Here is a 9730-nt window from a genome sequence, read left to right as displayed (position 1 = left end):
TCACTTGAGTGAAAATACTTAACATTTTCTAGTGTTTGGTTGAATAAACATGTATCCAGTGGTTACCCCACCAGAAACTTATAATTACGTTACAAGTATAATAAAAGCTATCGTATATACAAATGGTAGAGAATGATAACTTTATGTCTTATCAAACTTCGCTGGGCAACAAAAACAACTTTCTCTGCTACTAGAAAAACTGCAACTGTTTCTAAGTAACCAGAAAGTGTTTATTTTAAAAATAATGTTGAAAATTACTATCCATCTCTAGTTTTTGAGTTATGATAAATTTATTCAAAATATTCTTATATATCGAGAAAATAACACCTTTTTCTTTAAGTTTATTTGTTCATTGAAAATTACATTAAAAATGTATAATCTCCATCCTTTGATAAGTTTATTTAATGTTCACAGCATGAACAACAAAAATCGATGAATTAGTGTTCCAATTGTGAAAACTTAAGTCTCCATTGTTGAGGATGGTGTTCAGTGCTTAATTCTTCCATTAGTGTAACAACATTTGTAAAGAAACACAAAGTATGTTACGTGCTGTAGTGAGACGCAAGACTTGATGGTGACTTCAGTAATCTGAAACTCCTGTTCTTGCAGCTAATACCTTCCACTCGCGCAAATGAGAGACAAGACGTTCCTCATGCTGCTTTGATAGAGACAAGTCATGAATTAGATCATTTAGCTCTTTTTGTGTGATCAGATGTGGCAGTTTATGTTGAGGTGTCTCAGGAATAGAATTTCTAGAAGTAAGGATGAAGATGATGATTGTCGTCTTCGCAGGATAACTCTTCTGTTTCCTAATTTCCTGGCGGATGTGGCACAGGAAAACTGGTTTAATTGAAGAAGCAATACCTGGATATTTAAGTTGTTTAGTTTTGCCTAAATATCCAAAAACATTAGTCATGAAGAATAAAAGTAAGTCAGATGATCTTTGAGCTCATGCCATGTCATTGGAACTGCTCTCTTCTTATTCAGCCACTGTGTCAAGCCAGATGTGAAAACTGCTCAACACACGTGTGGACCCCAGTTTATTTTTTGATCACTAGTTTTACACCCAAAATAGTGTTATTAAGTTACCTTTACCTTGTGTGTGTGATACTTTTCCTTCGTGAAACTATAATATATTTCCTACTCATGTAGCATAAGTTATTTGAATAACTTTTGCACTTTCGGACTATTTTCTTAAAAATATAAAACAATTTATGTCTACAAAATTAAGATTTAAAAGATTTTGAAAACGAAAGTTTTGCAGAATTTGGTTACTTGAGAGGAAGAAAATCGAGCTTTGATTTGACTTTGCGCGGAGCGAGGTGAAGTGACCAACTGAGTGAAAAACATTTGACCCAATCCCTTTTAAGCTCAATAAAAGGACTTATCGAATGCTCTATCAAACTGAGCACGTGAGGTTTCGTGATTTCCTAGTAGGGCAGATGAACGTGGGAATGAACCAAAAGTGGTGCAATTCATTGCAATTATATTGAGAGCGTATAGCATATGTGAACAACATATTTGGAATTTTGCAGCAATGCAATACAGTTACTGTTTGAAGTTATTAAATATATGTGTTTTTTACACATTAAATCGTCCAAGTTAACTTGATTTCACAACATAAATTTACTGTACTGAGTCGGTTACATAGTATTTCACATAGTGCTGATAAAACATTGAGATACTAAAATAATTCAAAACCAAGAGGTTAAGGGAGAGATTCTTCCTACAGATTTGAAAACAACATCAACTTACCTTTAATCACTTAAGTTTTCTCCAGGAGCAAACATTTTGTTATTCAATGCTTATTACGCAACATTTTGTGATTAGTTTACTGATCTTCCGTCTAATATCTTTAGTACAAAGCGTTTTAATTCAGTAAAAAAATCGTAATACATGTTTAGAAGAGTACTGATATAAGTCAGAAAAAATATATAACTTATACATAATGATCCGTGTTGATTTTGTTAAAACAAATTCTTTAGATAGTACATGAGAAATGAATTATATGAATAAGCTATTATTTCATAATTCATATTTACATTTTTAAAGAAGAACCCTATCAGCAGTAAAAGAACCTCAGAACGTCATAACAGTAAAGTGATTTGAGTGAATGTCCTAACATTTTCTTGATTCTTAACATGTTTAGTCATGCATAATAACGACCAAGCATCGTTTTCTCAAAACTAAGCAAATTAGAAAAGCAATTTTGATAAGGAACATCCAATTCAACATCTCACATAATTATAAATTTTTTACACTACATAACAGCAAAAAGCTTTAATGAAATTGTAGTTCTGTGTGACTAACACACAAAAGAGAGTTGCACAGTTCTTGTACCCTTGACATCCCTGTGTGACTAGCATCTAACAAAGAGTTGCACTGTTCATTACCTTTGAAATACAGAAACATGCTGTTCTTCATGAACAGAAACAAGTTGTGTAAATGATAAACACGACATATTGATAATGTCATCATTCAAGACAAAGCAAAATTATTTTTACATGTGGCATTGACTTACCGAGTGAAGTTAAAAGGATAGAAATATACGGTAAAGTCTGTGCCATACAGTCTGTAAATGCTTATAAGGATACTTATAATGTTTTATCTAACGATAAGAATAAGCAAAAATCTCTAAGTATTACGTTCACTGTAGAACTTAGTTAACATTTAAAATCTAAACATGTAACAGTGGCTAGCATGTTGTACTAAACCATTCGTTCAGAAAACCTTATTACGTTTTTATATAAGACTGGTCAATTCATAAGTTATAGAAAACTTCTAAAGTTTGACATAGCACTATTTGAAACGTATACTTAAAGCTATTGACCGAGAAAGAGTTGTACTGTAAACCTGGTTAAGAATCACTTTGCTCACGTCTCTATCGATAAATAGCTCAGAAGTACTTCAATATAACTCACCTTATTTCTTGGCAAAGAGATCCTCCTCACACCAATGAACTTCTTGCAAAATATCCAGTCGACTAAGCATGAGACTCATAATGTCCCAGATGCAATTAATACACACTCTTGTTGCAACAGAACCAATAAAGAAATCATAGGTTTGGTGACCCTGTTAAAAAAAACATGGCTCATAAATACAGTTGGTGAAAATGTCAGAGGGCACAAACAATTGATATGACTTTCAATATCATAAGACAAAAGCAGAACTCCAAGTCTTCCTGTCAATCTTTAATCATATGTTGAATTGGAAAAACATGGGTTGAATCTCCTCAAGACAATATCTCGTTAAATACTGCCTTGAAAGGGTACAAGATATCACAACGTGTCTTAACCAAACATACACAATCATCACTGTAGACGATGCACTATTTTTTACGCTAATAGAACTAAAAGGAGCATTCGTGAATACAAAGATATTCTCTTTCCTAGATGAGGAATGATGTAAATATTTATGAATTCTCAGTAAATACTTGGTCAGCACGTGCAATATTCAGGTCTTCTTCAGCTCTTGACACCTAGGTAAAAAGTGATGTCTGGGACCAAATGCGACAAAATAGGTTTGGGCAAGCAAAGTTTATTTCCCATGTATTATGCATGTACAAGCTCACTCATTAGGCCATCTGGTGTTTTCTGTTTAAATTGGAGGGACGTGGCACTGACTGCAAGATGCATCTAGAAATTATGACTTTGATGAGCTAGTGTAGAGACCTTAAGAAATCCTCGCGCTCCAGTTTCTTAGCGGTATATCTGCGGATTTATGACGTTTATAAAAATCTGGTTTCGATAGCCGTGGTGAGCAGAGCACAGATAGCCCAATGTGTAACTTTGTGTTATACTAAAATAATAAAATTTGCCGATAATATTGGAAGAGTTACTTCTGGTGGCAAAACATGACAACGATAAATGATAGGTATCCTTTTTCAGTTTACTCGAATTCAGTATGATGGTACCTGATCACCTAATCTGCATGTCACAAATTTTCCTCTATGACCCTGTAAACTTTGCTCGATAGGGAACAGTCTATATCTAAAATGGATAAATTAAAGATCTGTATAAGTTGATTAAGAGTTTCAAAATTGTAACATTATTGTGGAAGTGTCAGATGCCATATCTGATATGACAGACCTTTGTCAAAGTAAAAATAGATGAACTAGTGAAAGAAAATTCGAATAATACGGGTGGAGTTATCTAAAACTCCAACAGCACTTAGCAGGTGAGCATTGTTGTTTGATATAGTGCCACTCTCAGTGGCATAGCAGTATGTCTACGAACTTAAATCCTTGAAACCGGGTTTTGATACTCGTTTGGGCAGAGCATAGATATCCCATTGTGTAGCTCTATGCTTAAGGACAAACAAACAATCTTTAACTCAAAGAGTTAGTTGGAGGCCAAATACAGAAAATGTTGCTTTGTTATAATGAGAACAGTCCAGCTGATAAGGAAATCTCTGCAAACAAAATGACGAAGGAACGAAGATAAACTCATGTCAGCCTCTCTTCAATTGTGCAACCTTGCACAACATTGCATTACAAAGACGGCTATTATGGGCATGAAAAAACTTTCGTTAAAATAAAGTACAGAACAACTTTTGAAACTCCTAAGTTTATTTTCAGGTTGGCAAGGATATTTCGAAACTGAACGTTACTGAGCACATGTCTTGGGAACGAGAGTGTGAACGGGTATGAGATTGTAAAGAGCGTTAGAAGTTAGATGTAAGAAAATTAATTAATATAGGTATAAAGGTGTTCCTTTTCGTTCGTTGGTTCAATTTTGGTTTGTGTTCTTGTATAAGTAGAGCTTTTTTGATTTTGCTTTTGTTTGTCATTATTACTCTACTTAATATATATTGGTATCTTTTATGGTTATGTTGTATTTGTTTATTTGCAGGGTTCAAAAACGTGCGGGCCCGGCATGGCCAGGTGGGTTAAGGCGTTCGACTTGTAATCCGATGGTCGCAAATTCGAATCCCGGTCGCACTAAACATTCTCGCCCTTTCAGCCGTAGGGGCGTCATTATGTGACGGTCAATCCCACTATTGGTTGGTAAAAGAGTAGCCCAAGAGTTGGCGGTGGGTGGTGATGACTTGCTGCCTTATCTCTAGTCTTACACTGTTAAATTAGGGACGACTAGCGCAGATAGCTCTGGTGTAGCTTTGCGCAAAATTAAAAAAAAACGTGCGAATGTTTTTTTTTGTGTGTGTTCGCTGAATCACAGTTTTTAATACCAATCCCAGCCATATATGCAATAAATTTTGACTTCAAATGTGTTTCTCGTCATAATATATAATGTGATAAATACCACTTGTATTCTATTAAGTGCACAAAATAGAGAACGTAACAAGTTATTTAAACATAACTTTCTCTGTATTCAACACCATAGGGAAGTTTGAGCCAAAATAATTCACTATTCACCGTGAATAACAGTTGAACCACTAACAATACGTACCACTAAAAATTATTTTTAACTTTTGGCTGTATTTTGGTAATTCTACCTCACGATATATTTCCTTGCCATTGGATGTCCTCTAGGCAAAACCTTTACTAAGTTAGCTATAAGACTTGCTCCCATGGCCTTTGCTAGTACATTACTTTTTAACAACTGAAACTACAGCAATATGCTATTTAGTACACAAATCCTTCTGTAACAGAATTTCTTTATATGCGCAGAGCTTTAAAAAAAAGGTATCTGCACTGGCAGTCCTTAATTTTGAACTGGTAGACTAGAGGAAAGAAAGCTAGTCAACAGTATTCATTGCTACCTCGCTTGGGCTAGTCCTTTGTGTCACTCTTATAAAACACCCCCCCTTCCTGCAAAGTGTGGAAAAATTTTATTTATTTTGCGGTAATGAGACTACTTCAGGTCAATACGCCGGCTTGCTATCCGCTAGACCACGTTGGGTTCAAGTGGAAAAAAATAGTATGATAGATAGAAATAAGAAATTCAAACAACAGGTGGCAGTGTATTTAATTTATTTCATAATTTCAGGCCTTTTTCAGGATATAATAAACGCATTTACAAAATAAATGTGCATGACCATTCCACATTAATATACAAATAAGAACACGCTTAGACTAAAGAAGACACAAAAATACCAATACTGCATAATAATAACTGGTTTTACTATTATTGTACGAGAGGAATAAACCTCAAATAAATTTTTGAAATTTTATTTCTTGAAAATAAACCTTGTTTTACCGTGGCCTCACTTTCGCTTAAGGATAAAACAAACGAATAGGTAACGCTAAGTGCATCGTCTGGCTCAACTCTTTGTTAGTTCAGCTAGAGATTATAAGTTGCTAGGATACGGGAAGCGGCGGTTTTGCTGTTGAAACTAGAATTTTAGCCTTTAGGCAGCGCTGACATGAATATTTATCTTTTACCCGGTAGAGGGGAACCACTTTCGTCCGTGTCCTGTTCTTGATAGACGCATTTCTTTGGTAACAGCTCTGAAATTACTAGTCAAGTTCGCAAGTTGTTTTCTTCGCAGGACATGCCTATTTGATTCTTCAAGTGTTATCGAACTCTCTTCACACTGTTAGGGGATCGCTAAAAGAAAAAGATAAGGAACTTTAGACTGACAGTGGAAACTGTATATTATGAAGACAGCCATCATTGTTACCGCTCTCATCTGTGAGACAGTTGTTCAAGGATCCTGGTTCCGACCATGTGAGTAGATTTATCTAAAAACTGTTTGAAGCAGTGACTGAATGCGCGCGAGCTAAACATGCATCTCCACTTTGTAAAGTAGCAGTTTAAAACCAAGTTCAGTGCCCGATATCAAACCACAGATTAAACAATATATTATCAAACAAATTAGTAAATTATAGACACAGTTGAAAAGCACTCAAAATGCGTTTATTTCTGTATATTGTTTCCAGATATGTTTAGAAATTATTTATACTTTTCTACCAAATGCTGTTTTATTACAATATTGTTAAACACGAAATTTTAAGAGTTGTTACTCAAGATGCATGAACATATATGTTTAGTGATTTATAGTCAGTAGAATGTATTATGAGTAACGTTTAAGTGTGTCTTGTTTAATGTGAACATATAAAAAGTGTGTAAGAAAGAAAATGAAATTATTCAATAAAACATCAGGATGTACAACACACAAGTTACTGTTATAGTATAGTTAAGTAGGACTACTGTGCAGTAGAGTTACGAGAGGCATACAATATTTCAGTAAACAAAACGTAAGTCAGTAAAAGGTACAATATCAACTGTAAATCAGTAATATTAAGAGAGACATAAGCAAAATATGAAGCTTAGCAATAAGAATACCAGTTTGTGGATTGTATAATTTATAGCGTAATGGTGCATGAATTTTCTGAAAAGTGAAAAGGCATGAAAGGCTTAGCTTTCGCGCTCAAAAGAGGGAAAAAACCACGAGAAATTGGGGCAGCAGGCAATATTCTATGCATTCTATCCTTAACACTAATCAACGAAAAGTACACACTTTTCAACATGCAAAACAAGATAAAGTTAAACTATTTCGACCGTCTAAGCAACAAAAAGGCAGTTGAATATTATTATGTATAGTTGATTAGGCTTCAAACTAGTTTCTCATTAACACAGTTTCAATAAAATTATTATTATTATATATCAGTTGCTTAAGAAAGATCTGGTTGCGATATAATATCCCGATCAGGAAGAGCTCATAAAATAATTACTTCCTACTAAACGTCATTGATGGTTTTTTCTACACTATCAAGTTGGAAAGAGGTAGAGCACACGTCAAGGTGAACGACCGAGTCCTTGGCCGGTATAACCAAATGTTATGTTCCGCATGCCAGGATTTGACGGTCCCGCTTTGTGTGTGAGCAGGATTGGCATTGGAACAGTGCCAAACGGGATATTTATCTGAGGTCTAAATCGATTTTTAAGAAAAAGTGTATGTGATGTACTGCTTCAGGCTACGAATATACTTAGCCCATATTCTCCGAAAAGTTTTGACACGTTTCAATCAGGGGGACATGTAACTTGGAAACTATTGGTGGGAGGAAGAGGAAGGACATGTAACTTGGAAACTATTGGTAGGAGGAAGAGGAAGGACATGTAACTTGGAAACTATTGGTGGGAGGAAGAGGAAGGACATGTAACTTGGAAACTATTGGTAGGAGGAAGAGGAAGGACATGTAACTTGGAAACTATTGGTAGGAGGAAGAGGAAGGACATGTAACTCGGAAACTATTGGTAGGAGGAATAGGTAGGACATGTAACTAGGATACTGCTGGTAGAAGGAAGAAGCCATAATTTGGAACCCGTGTAAAGTTGATTTTATATTTTTGTCAAGTCTTGACTTATCAGTCAGTTTTAACTTTTGTTGTTGTTAAAGGCAACTTTTCAAGTAAAGATTTTTAACGTTTCATACTTAGAGATGATTGGATAGAAATCTCGAGCTTGGCTAATAATTTCTAAGAGTAGCAATATTGCGTTCACAAAATGATTATTTAATGCAATAGTTTCAGTGTGACAAATACATCGAATAACTGTTTGACAGTTTCTTTACGTGTTATTTCGTGTATTAGGAAAATATTATTCCATAAATAACTTGTACATTTAGTGTATCAGATGACTGTATAAACTTAAGTTTATCACAATACATTAACAAAATGTGCAGTATTCTGGCTTTGTTTGTTTGTTTGAAGTTAAGCACAAAGTTCCAATATGGGTTCACTGTGTTCTGCTTGCCACGAGTATCGAAACCCGGTTTCTAGCGTGGTAGGTTCGTAGACATACTGTTGTGCCACGGACGGGGGGAGAGCAATATGCTTAGAATATGTCTCATACCCAAAACTAATTTATTCTCTGCATGAAGCTCACAGACGTATAGTCAACATTCTTAGAATAATATGTTGAATGGGAAGTTTACGAATAATATATCAATAAGCATTTTATTTGAAAATTTAAAAAGGCTTATGTAATCAAAAGTCTCTGAATTTAAACTTCATCTAAGACGAATTGGTTTCGATAGTGGACTTTCCATAATTCAGCTACGCAGTTTTCGAAAATAATACTCATTTTTTTCTATCAGTTAAGGAGATTTTACAAATCGGGAATTAAAAACTCTTACTTAGATTAAATTATTATTTCGTTTACTATAATGAACATTTTTTTATTATTATGTTTGTTAACAAAAGTACAAACAAACTGAAAAAGGAAGAACATTGATGTCAAATAAATCATCCTGATTTTTATGTAAAATCTACTTCTTTTATTTTCCAAACAAATGTATTGTAGTCTTTCTTTTATGTATTGCATCTGGAGCATCTCGTTTCAATGACCAGCAATAATCAGTCATCATGCCGAAGTTCCATCTTTCCTGATACCTTCTCTTCTTTTTCGTGATGTCCTGATGAAACTTTCCCCTTGTTCTTCGCTGATGGCTTCGAGATTTTCAGGAAAGTAGTCAATACACGAGTGTAAGAAACGAACTTCCAAACTCGTATTACAACCCAGCTCATGAACTTGTTATTAATGTTATTGACAGTGTTTACGTAATCCAAGTCCTTGTTGTTTCCTAAAAATTGGCAATAACATCTTTAAAGACAATCTATGATTCTTTTACAACTTTCCTTATAGTACTTTCGAAATCTCTACTTTAAGTTTCGTTTCTGAAAGACCTGGGAATTACCTACGTAAATAGTTGAAACAGTTGCCTTCTTTGTCTTAGGTTTTTACCAACTACTTGATAAAGTCCAGTTTTATATTAAGTAAAGGTAATAGGACTTTCTTTGTGCCAGCTAAACTTCCATGTTGAATAT

This window comes from Tachypleus tridentatus, chromosome 11, assembly GCF_004210375.1.
Source record: "Tachypleus tridentatus isolate NWPU-2018 chromosome 11, ASM421037v1, whole genome shotgun sequence".
Classification (NCBI taxonomy): domain Eukaryota; kingdom Metazoa; phylum Arthropoda; class Merostomata; order Xiphosura; family Limulidae; genus Tachypleus; species Tachypleus tridentatus.
This window is presented reverse-complemented; position numbering follows the sequence as displayed.